An 18,134-nucleotide genomic window follows, 5' to 3' on the forward strand; every position below is an offset into this window, starting at 1 on the left:
TTTTAAGGACCCTCCATACTGTTCTCCATAGTGGCTGTATCAATTTACATTCCCACCAACAGTACAAGAGGGTTCCCTTTTCTCCACACCCTCTCCAGCATTTGTTGTTTGCAGATTTTCTGATGATGCCCATTCTAACTAGTATGAGATGTAACCTCATTGTAGTTTGGACTTGCATTTCTCTAATAATTAGTGATGTTGAGCAGCTTTTCATGTGCTTCTAGGCCATCTGTATGTCTTCTTTGGAGAAATGTCTGTTTAGGTCTTCTGCTCATTTTTGGATTGGGCTGTTTGTTTTTTTAATATTGAGCTGCATGAGCTGTTTCTATATTTTGGAGATTAATCCTTTGTCCGTTGATTCGTTTGCAAATTTTTTCTTCCATTCTGAGGGCTCTCTTTTCATCTTGTTTGTAGTTTCCTTTGCTTTGCAAAAGCTTTTAAGTTTCACTAGGTCCCATTTGTTTATTTTTGTTTTTATTTCCATTACTCTAGGAGGTGGATCAAAAAAGATCTTGCTGTGATTTATATCATAGAGTGTTCTTCCTATGTTTTCCTCTGAGTTTTATAGTGTCCGGTCTTATATTTAGGTCTCTAATCCATTTTGAGTTTATTTTTGTGTATGGTGTTAGGGAGTGTTCTAATTTCATTCTTTTACACATAACTGTCCAGTTTTCCCAGCACCACCTATTGAAGAGACTGTCTTTTCTCCATTGTATATCCTTGTCTCCTTTGTCATAGATTAGTTGATCACAGGTGCGTGGGTTTATCTCTGGGCTTTCTATCCTGTTCCATTCATCTATATTTCTTTTTTTTTTTTTGCCAGTACCATACTGTCTTGATTACTATAGCTTTGTAGTATAGTCTGAAGTCAGGGAATCTGATTCCTCCAGCTCCATTTTTTCCCTCAAGACTGCTTTGGCTGTTCAGGGTCTTTTGTGTCTCCATACACATTTTAAGATTTTTTTGTTCTAGTTCTGTAAAAATTGCCACTGGTAATTTGATAGGGATTGCACTGAAACGGTAGATTGCTTTGGGTAGTATAGTCATCTTCACAATATTGATTCTTCCAATCCAAGAACATGGTATATCTCTCCATCTGTTTGTGTCATCTTTGATTTCTTTCATCAGTTCTTATAGTTTTCTGAATACAGGTCTTTTACCCCCTTAGGTAGGTTTATTCCTAGGTGTTTTATTTTTTTTCTTGCATTGGTGAATGGAATTGTTTCCTTAATTTCTCTTTCTGATCTTTTGTTGTTAGTGTATAGGAGTGCAGGAAATTTCTGCACATTAATTTTGTATCCTGCAACTTTACCAAATTCATTGATTAGCTCAAGTAGTTTTCTGGTGGCATCTTTAGGATTCTCTATGTATAGTATCATGTCATCTGCAAACAGTAACTGTTTTACTTTTTCTTTTCCAATTTGTATTCCTTTCATTTCTTTTTCTTCTCTGATTGCTGTGGCCAGGACTTCCAAAACTATGTTGAATAATAGTGGTGAGAGCAGACATCCTTGTCTTGTTCCTGATCTTAGAGGAAATGTTTTCAGTTTTTCACCATTGAGAATGATATATGCTGTGGGTTTGTTGTATATGGTCTTAATTATGTTGAGTTCGGTTCCCTCTATGCCCACCTTTTCTTCTAGAGAAAGAAGAGCTGGGTGTTGCTCTGGTGGGCAGAGCTCAGTAAAACTTTAATCTGCATGTGTGCTGATAGGTGGGGCTGGGTTCCGTCTCCGTTGGTTGTTTGGCCTGAGGCAACCCAGCACTGGAGCCTACCCGGCTCTTTGGTGGGGCTAATGGTGGACTCTGGGTGGGCTCCCGCCTAGGAGTACTTCCCAGAACTTCTGCTGCCAGTGTCCCTGTCCCCACGGTGAGCCACAGCCACCCCTGCCTCTGCAGGAGACCCTCCAACACCAGCAGGCAGGTCTGGCTCAGTCTCCCCTGGGGTCACTGCTCCTTCCCTTGGGTCCCAATGCTCACACTACCCTGTGTGTGCCCTCCAAGTGTGGAGTCTCTGCCTCCCGCAGTCCTGTCAAAGTCCTGCAATCAAATCCCACCAGCCCCCAAGTCTGGCTCTCTAGGAACTCCTCCTGTCGCCAGACCCCCAGGTTGGGCAGCCCGACGTGGAGCTCAGAACCTTCACTCCAGTGGGTGCACTTCTGTGGTATGTGTTCTCCAGTGTGTGAGCCACCCACCCAGCAGTCGTGGGACTCGATTTTATTGTGATTGCGTCCCTCCTACCATCCCACCGTGGCCTCTCCCTTGTCCCCGGACACGGGGTATCCTCTCTGGTGAGTTCCAGTGTTTTCCCATCAATGACTGTCCAGCATTCAGTTGTGATTCTGGTGCTCTCGCAAGAGGGAGCAAGTACACGCCCCTCCACTCTGCCATCTTGAACCAATCTCTCTGCCCTCTGTTTTTTAAAGGAGCTTAAAGGTTTCTTGTTGCTAAGATGATCATATAATTTATTATCCAAACCACAGCACTTTTGAGAGTGAAGCAGGGTGTTCTTAGTAATTATGCATGAACCAGAGATGTAAATGAATACTGTCTTGAGAAAACCAGGACTCGCTCTCATCCCATTGCCTCCCAGTTAGGAATAAGAACCTTATTCTGTCCATTGCTTTCATACCGGCAACAGCTTTCTCTTTCACCACTTGCTCTCTTACTCTCAGTGTTGATATTTCTTCTGCTCTCTCCAGTCATACCATTTTGTGTTTCCCAAACATAGTCATGCCTTCCTTCCCTGGTGGTCCAGTGCTTAAGGTTCCACGCTCCCAATGCAGGGGGCCTGGGTTCGATCACTGGTCAGGGAACTGGATCCCGTGTGCTGCAACTAAGACCCAGCACAGCCAAATAAATAAATATTAAAAAAAACCAAAAACCAAAACACAGTCGTGCCTTTGCACATTCCTGTTTTTGTGTGTACTGTTCCCTCCAAACGGAATTGCCTCTCCACTTCCAAACCTCGTGACTCCAACCTCTTCTCAAAGCTGCCATTGCAACCCCCTCCCAACACATTATGGACTTTCATCTCAAAAAATCCATAGTAAACTTTTACTTCTCCCATCCTTCCAGTCCTTCGTCCCACCTCTCTTCTTTTCTCCTTGTCTTCTTTTTTTTAAAGTTAATTTTTATTGGTGTATAGTTGCTTTTCAATGTTGTGTTAGTTTCTACTGTACTGCAAAGTGAATCAGCTATACGTATATATGTATCCCCTCTTTTTTGGATCTCCTTCCCATTTAGGTCACCACGAAGCATTGAGCAGAGTTCCCTGTGCTGTACAGTAGGTTCTCATTAGTTGTCTATTTTATACATAGTATCAATAGTGTATGTATGTGAATCCCAATCTCCCAATTCCTCCCACCACCCCTCCTGTTCTTCTTTTCCCATATAAAGACTGAGCACCTTATGTGTGATAAGCGCTGTCCTAATTACTTCCATGCACTTGGCATAACTTTCTGCTGGTAGTTATCTGTGTACCTTTCCTGTCCTCCCTACAAGTTTATAATCCCTTGAGTATAGAACTATGTCACACTCATTTAGCAAAATCTCAATAAGTGTGGCATGAGCCATTGAACATTGTAGATCCTTAATAAATTTTAGTTTATTGAAATCAAACAGGTTCTGGAAAAGAAAGTTTATGGAAAGATAATCTTGATTTTCATACTAAGGAAGGGCTATTCTATTAAAAGTGGTTTTCTTTTTCAGCTGAAACACAAATGAAATTAAGTGGTCAAATTTTGGAAATGTATAGAGGGAAACAGTGGACCCTTCCCTCCTTTGAAGTTTTCAGATACACCACCCCTCTTGGTAGATAACCAAAAGATGCCTGGATTCATTTTTCAAGGAAGGAATTAATTTTTACATTGTTTCTTTTCCCTATCTGCCTGCCTTACCCAAAAGGACAAAGGAGATATCAGAGCTGCCCTGGGTGAAGTGTGGATTTGACTTATTATCCACAAAATCAAATACGTTCAAGTAGTAATTTTTGTCCTTGGCTGTGCATTAAACTGAATGAGGAGTGTCTAGAAATCCCAATGTCCAGACCGAATACATCAAACCAAATTCATCAGAATCTCCGTCAGGGAGACCTGGGCACCAGTACTTGTCAGAGCTTCTCAGGTGGTTCCAACGAGCAGCCCAGGATGAGAACACCTGTGCTCAGCCAGAGAGCGCTGGGTAACGGGTGAAGAGACCCAAGTCGTTTCTGACCTTGGATAAGTTTCTCTCTCTCTTCTGTCTGCAGTCCATCTGTGAAATAGGGTTTCCCGTTCACATTTTTTTCTGTCCTGCTGAACTGTTGAGAGAATCAAATGAAGTATCAGAACGAAAAGGCAACTAGAGATCAAGACTCTGAGAATCCTGTTACCCCAGTAGGCTCTAGCTGCTGTTTCTCAGTAATGATGGTTCGGTCGTTCTTTGGAACAATGAGGCTGGGTTGATGAATGCACCTCCTATGGTGGAAAGGAAGCCTCTCTCCTCTTTGCCACGCCTTCCTCCTCCCTTTACCCACCATCCTTCCATGGAAAAATCTGCTTGCTGGTTCCCCTTTATCCATCCCCTTTTCCTGTGGCTTAGAGGTGCCACACCATGTGTCTCACTGCTCTACTGTCCCCCGAGATGGGATGGATCCTGAGAGACCTGCCTGTCCTTGATCCCAGCAGTGCCATTTCGTGGTGTGCGAGAATATCTCAGTGCCCGGAGATGAGGACTTTGCTTTGGAGGATCTCTACCCAGTATCTTGTTGGAGTATTTTGTGCATTTTGCTCTCTTTGGATAGCGAGGAAAAAACAAAACTTTGCTTATTATCTGGTATTATAGGGATAATAATATCTAATGTTTATTAAATATTTTGTGTAAGCCAGGATCTTTTTTGCATTATCTAGTTCATATTCACGCCAATCCAGCAAGCATGGCCCTATTATTATCCCCATTTGATAGATGAACAAGCAGAGACGTGGAGAAGCGAGGCAGCTTTTCGAGTGTCATTGAACTAATAAGGGAAAGAGCTTGTACTTGAATCCAGAAAACTGTGAAACGGAGCCTTTTTTTTAACAGACCACGTGCCAGGCATTGTTTAAAGCAATTTGTCTTTTTTAATTCAGTTACTCTCCATGACAACCGTATGAAGCAGATTCTCTTATGTAGATTTTATAGATGAAGAAATGGGGGCGCAGTGAGGTTAAATAACTTGCCCATGGTCTCACAGGTATGAGGAAATTGTCTGAATAATAACGTGAAGGAAGACTGACTACGCTTAGCCCCAAATGGCACAGGAATCTATTACTTTCCCTGCCCAGGAAGTTAAAGTAAGGAGAGCAGGAGACATCTGGCCATTCTGATGCCAGAGGCATCACAGCAATTCCTGACAAGGGTCTGGTGCTCCCCAGATTCCAAAGGCTGTGTGTGTCCACTCAGAACTTCATCCTTAAGGTAACCCGGGGGCGGGTGTGGGTCATCAGCCCTGTGCAGAGCTCATGCCCGTAGCCACCAGGCTCTCCTGCCTCTCATGGTGTTTGCTTGTCCCGGAGGCTTCCTCACACAAAGTGGCTCCAGTGACTAATGGACGCGGTGAGTGGTGCCCTGGGGTTTCCGCACCCCCTGGAGAGCAGCAAGAACAGGAAGCCATCAGACTGATGAGCGTGGCTTCTGATGAGTGGCTTCTGATGAGAGTGGCTTTGAGTGGAAGCCTGGTTGAGTGCTTAATGGGGAAGAGGATGAGTGGATCAAGGAGGGAGCATGTCCAATGGGGACACGTCACACTGGGGAGAGCCAGCGGAAGGCTAGCAAAGCTGCACCTGCTACAACCGCCCCGGTCACTAGTGTCCCAAAGGGGCCATGTTCCCGTATTCCCTTTTTGAAGGAGAACTCCACCTTCTGGTTTACTTCTGTCCACATTAGGGGCATCCTAATAATCAGATAGATAATAACAATAGTAGTAGTAGTACTAGTAATAATAATAGGATGATCGTATTGAGTACTTCCTGTGCGCCAGATTCTGCACTATGAGCGCTGATGAGTTATCTTATTTGATTGTCATAATGACAAGGCAAGAACTATTATCTCTACTTAGTAGATGAGGAAAATGAGATGAGAGAGGTTAGCTGAGTTTTCTGGTGTCCCAGCCAGGAAGTGGCAGTCAGGAGTCAAGGCCAAGTCTCCGCAGCTCTGCAGCCAGGACATCCTTGGCCTTCCTGTCCCCCCCCCTCGCCCCCCGCCTCCTGCCGCTTAGCAGTCCCACAACCAACCTCGTCATCACGACACCTGTCACTTTCCAGATTTAGAATTCCAGAACTCAGCCTTCTAGCTCTGTCAGGAAGTAAAGGTGATTTTTCTACTCTCTCATTTAAGAAAATCGCCTTATTATGAATTAAAATACAAATGCAGGGGAGGACAGCCAAGCAATAGAACTCCATCAGCCCCCTCAGTGCTGTCTCCTGATCCAACCATAGACTCTCCCCGCCCTGAAAGTAATCGCCCTGCTGACTCCTGTTGTCATAATTTTCTGGTGTTTCCTTTTAGCTTTATCGTTTGACCACAATTCTCTCGACATGCTAGTGTAGTCTTTTCCATTTTAAAAAGTCGACATGTCTTCTGAGTCCCTGTTCCTCTCCAGGTTCACTTTTCGTCAGTTTCTTTTCCTTACACTTTAGTTTGAGAGGAACCCGGGGCACATGGCCTGTGGAGTTCCTCGCAGTCTGGAATGTGCTGTCTGCACACTTGCAATGCAGTTCAACTGTTCTCTGTCCACTTTCTTGCCTGCAAATTTCTTGCTGGACCCAGAAGTTTGACCTGATTAGGTTTGATCTGAGTAGATCTTTTCGGCAAGTTCGTGGGTGGGAAGCACATAACATCTGTCTCTCTTTTATGGACCTTAGTAATCATTGATGCTCGTTGTCTAGATTCATCAATTCATCAGATGTTGCAAAATGGTGATTTCCCATCATTTATTTTTTATGTATTTGTTGGAATACTTTAAAAAGGAGGTGCTTCCCCTTGGCAACGATTTGATTATCTAGTGTTGTAGTTGATATAGGGGGGAAAAAACCCAACAAATGTTGACTGTTTCATTTATTCGCTAGTTTTCAAGATAATGAATTAATTCCCTGAACTACTGAAGGGACCATTGAAGGTGACCAATTAATTTTTGTTGTTTTAAAAATTGAATCTCTCTAAAAACAGATACTGTATATTAACGCATGTATGTGGAATCTAGAAAAATGGTACAGATGAACCGGTTTGCAGGGAGAAATAGAGACACAGACGTGGAGAACAAATGTATGGACACCAAGGGGGGAAAGCGGCAGGGGGGTGGTGGTGGTGGGATGCACTGGGAGATTGGGATTGACATATATACACTAATATGTATAAAATAGATAACTAATAAGAACCTGCTGTATAAAAAATATATGAAATAAAATTCAAAAAAAAATTGAATCTCTCCAAATTAGGAGTTTGGGATTAACATATACACGCTATTATATATAAAATAGATAAGCAGCAAGGACCTACTGTATAGCACAAGGAACTATACTCAATATGTTGTAACAACCTATAATGGAAAAAAATCTGAAAAAGAATACACGTATAGGAGTCCGGAGACCCCGGCCTTGGGCGCCTTCACGCTGTCTCGGAGTGCATAATGCTGTGAGCAGGCACGCGCCGCGCCGGCTGACCCGGCTGGAGCTGCGCGTGGCGGGCAGGGACTGCATGCGCCCTCGGGGACTGTTGGTGCCGGGCGCCCGGCCCCGGGGTCAGCGGCTGGGATCCTTGGCGCCGCTGGTTTCTCCGTGCTATGGAAGGGACTGGCAGATGTAACCGGCTCTCCAGAAACCCCTGCTTGGCTGTAAGTCCAGGAAGTCCTTTTAGACCTCCATCTCGTTTCAGAGCCACTTCAGAAGCTACTTGAGAAAAATGATGTGACCGCTCCTATCAAAAAGGATATCGGGAAACCTGTAACATCTGTGAAGAAAGTGGCCCTTTTTCCCTTTTGCAAAATCGACATCTTCAAACTCCAAAATGCCAGCCAGGACCCCAATGTACCTGAAAGCTGCCAATAACAAGAAAGGAAAGAAATGTAAACTGAGGGACATCTTGTCTCCGGATACGATCAGCCCTTCCCTTGGAGACTTCCGCCACACCATTCGCATCGGCAAAGAGGGCCAGCACGACGTCTTTGGAGACATTTCCTTTCTTCAAGGAAATGAGCTTCTACCGTCTTTGGAGACATTTCCTTTCTTCAAGGAAATGAGCTTCTACTGTCTTTGGAGACATTTCCTTTCTTCGAGGAAATGAGCTTCTACCTGGAAACCAGGAGAAAGCATGCACGGGCCAGTTCCCTGGGCATAACGAGTTCTTCCGGGCCAACAGTACCTCCGACTCCATGTTCACAGAAATGCCCTCCCCGGTGCTCAAAAACGCCATCTCCCTCCCAACCATCAGAGGGCCCCAAGCACTCATGTTGCCCTTGTTGTCACCGGCGACATTCAGTTCCAAACAGGAGTCCTCAGGGCCGGGAAGGCTGCCCCGGCTTAGCTGTGAGCAGGTCATGGAGGAGAAGGCTCCGGAGAAAAGCAGTCCGTTGGAGAACGGGACGGTCCACCAGGGGGACATCTCGTGGGGGTCCAGCGGGTCCGCATCGCAGTCCAGCCAGGGCAGGGGCAGCCTCTCCGAACAGTACCCGACTGGGCGGCGGAGGACCTGTTTGACCATTCCGCCCCGTGCGAGCTCGTCAAGGAAAAGACTAAATCAGAGGAGTCCCTCTCTGATCTCACGGGTTCCCTCCTCTCCTTGCAGCTCGATCTTGGGCCCTCATTTCTGGATGAGGTGCTGAATGTCATGGATAAAAGTAAGTAACAGGACACCGCCGGCTCTTTTCCTTTGGGATAAAAGGTATCAAAAACCAGAACAAAACAAAACTAACCACAGTCAAAGAGAAGAGCTTCGCTGGCTATACTTGCTGTCACGTGATGGGTTTTCTAAAATGACGTTCCTACAGAATACGTTTTTACCTGATATGCCCTGTTTGCAAAAACAGTGAAAGAAACAAAAACACCTATGCTGGCAAAGAGAGGAAGTGAGTCAGAACCCATTTTCGGCGGGCATTGCTGACGTACAGCTCACATTTTTTGTTTTCAGGCCTTCAGACATGTAAGAAATCTGGCTTGGCCAGGACTGGCACTACTTATGAAGGGCTGTGCCAGTCACATGAAGGACCTTTACAGTACTCTGGCATTTTCTGAGCACGAGGAAGTCAAAATTTATTTAACACCCACGCCTTTTTTCTAGGCTGTTTTCTATATTATATTGTTTGGGCTCACCGTAGCAAATTCTTCCGTGTTAGAACTTTTCTCTGTTTTCACATTTGAACAACTTTATGGGTTTCGGGGATTTGCTTGTAGCTCTTAGATATCCCTATATATTATATCTATATTGCAAAATTTTGACTGTCAGCTACATGTTGGTAAGGCACAAGCAAAGTATTACTGTAACTAAGTTATTTTTAAAGTTAAAATATATTTTTATGTGCCTTTGGCTTTTTATTGCAGAGTCTGCATTTTATAGGTACTACATCAAATATGGTCATTTGACTTTCCATTGGGGTTCCATTGTAAGCTGTGTATGTGTATGTTTGGAAAAATGTATTCATACTTAGCTTTATTTTTTTTTTCTTCATCTGTTATCATACTTTGCACAGCAGCCAACAATGGATTGATTGTAAAGTGTAAAGGCACAGGTTACTCACAATGCTTCTGCAGAGACTGTGGGCTACACCACATAATGTTATTTGGAAATACGGGTGTTTTAGTACAGTACATGCTTGTATTACGTGGTACTTCATACAACACCATAAAGAGTAAATGTTAAAATAGAAAAAAAGAATATACGTATATATGTGTGTGTGTATGTGTGTGTTTATATAAATATATATAATTGAATCACTTCTGTAACCTGAAACTAAACAACATTGTAAATTAACTAGACTTCAGTTTTTTTTAAAATGGTTAAATTAAAAAAATCTCATTATGGGGGAAAATGCCCAATTCCAGAAACAGACTTTTAATTACGTTGTACTTATTTTGGTAAAGATGCATGTCTTCATTGTGAATCTGGGATTTGTATACTATGAGAGTGATGTTACAATTTTATTTAAGCATAGCAATATAATAAAGAAATGTTGAGAAGTCGTTTTTTAGAAAACTGAATCTCTCATGTTAAAAATGAGGTAACTGAGAGCCAGAGAGGTTAAGTAACTGACTTAACATCACACAGCACATTGATGGCAGACCTGGGTAGTGCTCTGCTGCCTCCCAGTTCATTCTAATCTTCCCCTTTCACGAGCAGAACTCAAGACCTGGAGCCGTAGACTCCAAAGCTGTCTGAGGATATCTGAAAGGGCCAATAAATATTCGAACTATTGTCCAGCACCCTTCCTGGCTCATTGCCTTCACTACTGGGTGGCCCGAAGCCAGGGTGAGACTCACTGGAAAGGGAGGCGGGTAGCCTGCAGCTTGTGCGCTGCTTCTGAGAGGGGGTGAGTTGCCAGCCCTGGAAATTCCACCTGTGTCAGGGAGTCATGGGAATGTGCCCAGGTTGCTATGGGAAGGCTTTCTGCCCTGGCTGCTGCAAAGCAGCCCCCTGCCAAATCCCGTCTTGCTGACTCTCAGCGGGAAAGTGGGAAGTCAGAGGAGAAAGTTCCAACCTGTCAGTTAGAAGGGAAATAGCTGAGAAGCCATCTCCCCACCATGTGAACGATCTTAGCATCTTAGTGTGTGTGTGAGAGAGAGAGAGAGAGGGAGAATGTTTGGTAGAGGACGTCAGGGGAAGAGATGGGGGGAAACGATCAAATGGGCTTAGGAGAAGGAGGCTCTGTGTAACCGTGTGCGCAGGTGGGGGCAGGCTGCCTGGCTCCTGGAGATTGTTTAGCAGTCCGTCTGTTCACACCTACTTACGTAGTTGATGACCTCAGACCCACCTACTTGTCCTGCGCTTCCCCTTCCGGGCTCCTCTTATTCCTGCTCCCCTCTCCGCCCCCTCCCCCCAGGCTCCTAGGCTAGGGGAGAGTGACGGCAGCAGAGATAAGGACATGCTCTTTTATGTAAGGACGCAAATCCCTGCTAACTTGTGGGTTAGGGAGCTAGTCAAGGACAAGGACAAAGCTGCTACCAATGGCCCTGGTCTGTGTCCTGAAACACAGTAGTGTGGTTACTCACCCTGGCTGGAGAGCAGGGTTGCTTGGACTGCATTCTTGGAAGTGAAATGAAACTTGACGGTGGGAGATACTACTGCCTCTACTGAGTCATAAAACTGGGATCTTTGGGCCAAGGAGTCCCAAGAAGCTGATCACTCTAGTTCTTTTCTCCTTGGAAGAAGATTCTGGAGGACTTCAGCCTGAGAGGTTATAATGTTTTAAAATTTTAAGTTGTGAAATTAATTTAGTGAGTTGTGATCAGAATATTATTAAAAAAATGAAATAGAGTAGACAGTCGACCAGGGTACGTTATTACAGGGAGAAGGTGAGTATTGTTTCAGGAAACTATTTTTAGTGTTGTGTGTGTGTAATTGTGTGGGTGTGTACTGGGTCACAATGTATTTCTTACTGTAAGTCACAGCCAAAAACTTTGAACATCATTGCTCTTTTAGAAAGTGTCAGGAATGAAGACTTGGAGTCGCTGTAGGGTCTGCCATGTAATTGCTGTGTGACCTATGGTGAGTTGTTTAACCTCTCTGACCTTCATTTTCCTCATCTGTGAAGTGAATGAATGAAACCAAATGAGGAAATTAAACTGATGATATTTCTAAGGTTCCTTCCAGTGTCAGATTCTATCATTTTTAAGGTAAATGAGAATTCAACCTGTTTTTAAAGGTTCTCAAGGAAGGAGATGACATCCTCTCCAACAAGCAATAATTTCCATTAAAAAACAGCTCTTTCTCTTTAGGCTTCATTCATTCATTCATTCACCAAATATGTATTGATGAGTCAGACAGTGCTCTAGGTCCTGGCGAGGCAACAAGTGGGATAAAACACAAAACTCCCTGCACATGTGATGCTGCCTTAGAAACCTCTGTAGCAGTTTATGTTTTGTTTTGTTTTTTTTTCACTTACCATACATTTAAAATAAAACAAAATAAAACTGAAAACTTCTGTAGACTTGAGAGGATAGTTATCATTTTTCCAAAAGTTGGTTTGGACCCTCAGTTTCTCCTTCGATGAAGTGGGAATGCAATCACGGAATGCTAACAGTTCAAAGTCTGAAGGGTTCCAGAATGTCTTTTTTGCTCAGAAGGGTGGCCTGACCTGATAATCTTAAATAGATAGACATCTGAATGTTCCAGACAGGAAATTATTATTTTCCTTGAATATTTTCCTTTTTTTCTAGGAGCTCTTGAAACCACAGACCATTCACTGAAAGGCAATTCACTTTAAAATGTTCAATTTCAGCTTGACATATTCATCTTCTCTCAGTATAGAGATGAAAAGCCTCCTTCGAGGACTTTGGGATTGGGGTGGCATCTTTCTGGCCTTTAAGCCAAGAACTCTGCTGTTTGGAGAAGGGGTTGGGTAAATGAAACCTGCAGACCCCTGGCTACCAGGATGCTTAAATTCAGTGCTAGGAGTGCTAGAGGACTTTGGAATCTGAAATCATCCTGACCACCAGGGGGCAGTAAGAACTTGTTTTTCCACACCACCAATGATCGCCATTCCCGTCTACTTTAGCCTGCAGTTATAGGCTGGTAAAATGACCTTTTCAAAATATGCCCGGCCACCTCAGAGCCCCTGAACGCCAGGGCTATAAGCAGTCAGTTGGCTGATTCTCCTCTCTCTCAATCTCCCAAAAGTAAACGTGCAGGTCCATTCACTGATTCAAAAGGTATCTATTGAATCCTTTTATGTATCAAGTACTGAGCTAGACTGTGTGAATCCAACCTTCATCAAGGCAAAGCCTCTGCTCTCCAGGACCTCACAGGCTAGGTTTTTCCATAAATGACAGACAAAGGGCTTGTTGCCCCCAAGGTGGTTTCACATGGTCCTGAATCCAAGGTCCTAAGGCTGTTTTCTTATAGTGAGGTGAAGTTTCTAGGCGAGCGAGCGGATCATAATCTTGACATTTTCAAATGAGAGAATATAGATCTCTGTCAGTGAGATTTAGGAAATGCCTTTGGTATTATAGCTAAATTTTCAAACACCAGTTGGAGCAGACTGTATAGGCTCATCGTGAATCCTAAGTCAGGAATCACTGTTTTGCTGTTGTAAACTTGCAGGACTGATCAATGTTTCTGGACCCAAGTTTTCCCAGCTGCTCTCAGAAAAGGCCAGGACACTAACAGAAAACTAAGTGAGATGGAAGAGAATGATATTGCGAGGCATTACACCGGTCTAGAATCCCCACGGGGATTTTGCTAGCCCCTTTGCCATGTGTTAACAGCTGGTTGTTTGCGTGGTTCGTAGCTTCCCTGCCACCTCTCTTATTTGGTGTAGACACAGGGTCTAGGTTATGTTAAAACTATAGTATTGGAACCCAGAAGTCAATAATTATCCAACCAAGAGATCAGATTTTATTTTATTTTTCACAATAACTTGGATGAGTTGAGTGTGTAAATGGATGACATGTTATAGCTCACTACTTTCTTAAAAATAGAATGGAACAAGGGAAGAATTCTGGGACGCACTTGTCCCAGACTGTTTTTGGGGGGTGGGTATCGCCCATAGGTCACGTTAAAAAAGTTTGGCAGGATTACCAATGCATGAAGGCATTGATGGGTAATGAGCATTTATAATTAAGTGCAATAACTGGGATGTACAGGGAATCTGCTAGGTTGATTTGGACTGTCTCTAAATGGCTGAGCATGAATTCGTGCAGGGATAACCCTGCCTCCTAATAACAACACTGATCCAGCGGGTCAAGTTTAGGTTCTTGGGCTTCTTCTAGGCCACACCTCTGAAGACTAGAGGTCCTCTTTAGTTGAAAGCCCACTGCAGGCGAAAGTAGAACGCTGCTTCTATAACCTCCAGATAAAGTGCGATAGTCACTGTCTCAGAAGACTAGAAGTAATAGCGTAAGGATTGAACTGGTCTATAGTCTTTGTCTTCTTTTTAATTTTATCTGTTATTTGCCTGGAGGCAGCACTGATTAGAGTAATTTTTACCAAAAGCCAGAGAAAAAGAAATTTGATTACATAATTTGATGACGTAGGCATTTTTAGGTAGTGAAGAGACCTTTGAAGGGGAATTAAGAAGCCCCAACCTGTCATTGTCTTACCACCTAAGTACCAGGTAAGCACTTTCCATAATTGTGGTTATTTGGAAAGGGCGCACCTGGCTGGAAATCCCGCCTTTGCCTCTTACTATGGGACTCATGCAAGTCCTATAATTTCTCTGATCCTGCCCTCTCGTCTGTAAAGTAACATTATACCTATTCTACTTCCTTTATTGGGGTGTTATAAAAATCATATTGCTCATTTGTGTGGAAGTGTTTCAATTACAAAGGGCTATACAGATGTGGGTTTTTATTTTGTTACCTGGCCCTCAGGGTCTTGTCTGGTCTTATCTGTTTTGCCTGCCCTTTCTTGCCCTGACACCCAGACCCAGAGTTTCTGAGAAGGAGACTTGATGGTCAATTGTTTATTTGTCTTTGGTTTTTAGAATATGCCCTTTGTCCAGGCTGTCGGTGCTGAGTTACCGTAACAGCCTAATGACCTGCTGGCTCCAAACTCAAGGACCTTTGCCTGCAGCTAGTGTGGCTTCCTGTTAACATCTACTTGTGAGAGACGGGCCTTATTTCCACCTTCAAAGTTGGTGACTTAGGTGCCTGGAAATAGAGTTCACAAGGAACAAATTAACAACCACAAAACTCACAACAAACATTTAGAGCATGTACAGTCTTTTTTTCTCCATAGGTAGTTAGCCTTCTTCCCTGTCTTTCGAGGTCAATAACAGGTGCGTGACTTACCCTCACTGAGTTTCAATTAGTTTCGAACTGTGGTGGAGTTAGCATTATTGAGTCTCAAGATGAGATTTTTCAAGTGGGTTCTCCATGTCCACCGCCCACGGGACATCTCTGATTCTAAGAAGCTCAGGGAGGCCGAGGTGGGAGAGCTGTGATTATGAAGACAGGGACCAGACCCTTCGGAAGCTTCGAGGACAAGGAAAAAAGGAGTTTATAGAAGCAGAAGAAGAAATGGGCGAAAAGAGAGGGGAAGAAATCTTCCCGAGAAAGGGAGAAATGAAAGAAATGGAGGAGGAAAGGGGGAGTGAGGGAATCAGGATGGGGTAAAAGGAGGAAGATGAGGGTCTAGGAGACTTCTTTGCTCCAACCTCCTACTGAGACAGAGCAGAAACAAATACTTTAGAGCTAAATCAGCTGTGCCCAGATGCCCCTGAGATGCCCCATCTGCGCTTCTAAGACCGTCAGGGATTCAAGCCTCTTGAGCGCCCAGGTCTCCACCGACCCAGGAACACCCTGCTGCTCGTCCTTGATCTAACAGGCAGTGGCAGCTGCATCCCACATCCCTGAAAGGCAGCATAGCCATCGCCTCTTCTTGAGAGCTGGAACATCACATGCTTTCTCAGGGTTTGAGGAAGACAAGGAAGACCTAGAGAGAAGATGCTGGCAAAGAGAACTCCCAGATCACTGTCTGTAGGGAGAGGCTGTGAGAAGTGATGAGAGCAGAGAGTGTGTCATTGGAAGACAAGAGTTCAAGTTCCCCTGCTCTGCCCCTTAGTTGCTAAATGGCTTCCAGGCAAGGTTTAATTTTTTTTTTTTTTTTTACCTGTGAAACACATCTCCACCTTCATGCCTACCTGTGGTTTATTAAAACAATGGATGCTATCCCTAAAGTGCCTTGCCTACCTCTTAGGGCACTTTCCCAGGGCCTTCTGTTTAAATATTTGGATAGTTTACCTTCTTTAGTAGGTTATATGCTCCTCAAGGGCAGGATACTTACAGATTTATCTCCTAGCATGGTACCTAGAGTACAGCAGGCATAACAGATATCTGCAACAGGCATCAAATAATCAAATAAACAAGGCAGATGATGGTTTCCTTTTAGGAATCCAGCAGGTAGATCTCTAGAAATCATGTCAGCTCTGGAACTGATCTGCTATTATTTAGTCTTGATGTGGCAGGTGTGGGCTTGGCGTTACTGGCTTGAGTTATATTTCGCCAGAGATTGAGAACTACCTGGGGACCATCTGCACATCCCTAATTTTCTTCTTTTTAAATTAAGGAATGAATTTAATTTTGACACTTTTTAGATTAAAAATATTTTATTACCTTAAAAACAATCAATTATTATGAGCAAGTGAACTCTATAATGATACCACTTAGTACAATATAGAAAATCACAAACACGATGTTATCATTTTAGTGTATGTGCAATATATTTCCACTTCCAGCAAATATATACAAACCTATGCAAATAACCATAAGTGATTAAATATATAGTAGATGAATGTTTATATTTTTAAATAGTTGCATTTCTCCTTTGAGTGAAAATACCATGATTTCCTTAGTCATTCTGTTTTTAATATTTTGGTTATTGGCAACTGTTCACTGTTAAATAAACATTCTCTCTTACATAAGAAATAATTCTTATTACTGTTGAAAAAAGAGAAACAAAACCTAAAGCAATTTGTGGAGTGCCTATTACGTGCCAGGCACTTTACTTGTAGTGTATCACTTAATTTCACAACCCGGGAAGTGTGTGTTATTTTTCTCCTTTTGCACAGAAGAGAAAATGAAACCTAGAAAAGTAAGTAGCTTGGCTAAGTCACGTAGGCAGTGAATATAGAGCTAGGATTTATACTCAGGTCTCCCTAACTCCCAAACCCTATTCCTCCAAATAACAAAGCTGGTAAGCGCAGGAATGTAAGGGCAAAGGTGTTAGGCTCTAACTAAATTTTTCCATGTTGCTCTCCAAAAGCTTGTTGCTATTATATAAAGCTCCACTCCCTAAGTATACTATTTTCCCCATAACTTTGTCTGACTTCATCTTTTAAGCTAAGAAACTCAAAGACCTGTATCCATTCTCTTCCTTACCTTATAAGTATTGTTTTTAGACAGAATCCATCTTGAGTTTGAGCATTACCTGCCTGCAAAAGAACGTCAATTATATCACAGTCTGCCCTGAGTTCACCTAAGGGTAAGGACTCTCACCCTTACAGGAAGGTGGGACACACGTGGTTTCCTGCCCTCCAAGCCAGCAATGGAGAAAAGTTCCACTTCCTTCTTTATTCAGTATCACCCCTTATACCTTTGAGAAATGCAGCAAAGCACAAATACTGTCAAAATGAGAGCTATGGGGCTCTCTGCTGTGATCTTTCCTGCCTTTCCCTCGTCGCATTGGTGGCTGCGCTGGGGGAATGTGTCTGGAATAGAGAACTGATCGACCAACATGAGGAAGCGTAATTATGGGACGGGTGGTGGTGGTGGTGAGGGGACATTGGAAAACTTCCACAAGAACTCAGGGACCATTTGCACATCCCGTTTTGTCTGTTGAAATTCAGGAATGACTGGAACGTTCCACGAAGCACCTGAGGAGGGATCCGAGGGAAAGCGTGGAGCTCTCCCTCTTCTGGGTCCTCTCTGAGGAGCTCAGAACTTGCACGATGAGCAAGAGTCCTTTCTTGTTAGTCACCATTTAATCGCTAACTTTTGCCATTTTGCTTTTTGTTGGTAAAACTGGACTTCGAGTTTTGTTTTAAGTATTTCCTATTAAGAATCCCTGTTAATTGTTGACTCCGTGATGCCCATGAGGGTTCCAGATATCATGCACACATACATGGACTTTGTGCAAAGTCCACACGGCTGCCATTGCTGTAGCCCAGCCAAGGGTTAAATTGGTATCTTATTGTTGAGGTTTGTTTGCGGTTTTTCCCTCTGGCATCAGTGTCTTGTAAGTTATAGAAATAAATAAAAATGGTTTCTCTTTGGTTCAAAGAGAATTTTCCCCTGCAGCTGATTTTACTGTAATATATAGCTTAATATAAAGCCTCACATTCTGAATACAGTTAGCCTTCAAAGTGGATTAAGACTGTCGTGCTCGGGGTATTTCCAAGGCATTAGTTACAGTACATTGCATTAACTTTGCCAGTTGCCTCTCCTGTAATGAAAGGGATAGAAAGATCACCC

The 18,134-nt window shown here is 43.4% G+C and overlaps 1 protein-coding gene and 1 pseudogene across 5 annotated transcripts in view; both read left to right on the plus strand.

The window, feature by feature from the left end:
* Nucleotides 1-18,134, plus strand: part of GRAMD1B (GRAM domain containing 1B) — a 247,550-nt gene that overhangs the window by 39,207 nt on the left and 190,209 nt on the right. The gene's annotated exons all lie outside the window — the stretch shown is intronic.
* Nucleotides 7,338-9,355, plus strand: LOC307189825 (cdc42 effector protein 3-like; annotated as a pseudogene). The gene is made up of 2 exons: nucleotides 7,338-8,250; nucleotides 8,282-9,355. The product of its transcript is annotated as a cdc42 effector protein 3-like (transcript).

Source organism: Stenella coeruleoalba (genome assembly GCF_951394435.1).
Source record: "Stenella coeruleoalba genome assembly, chromosome: 8".
NCBI lineage: Eukaryota > Metazoa > Chordata > Mammalia > Artiodactyla > Delphinidae > Stenella > Stenella coeruleoalba.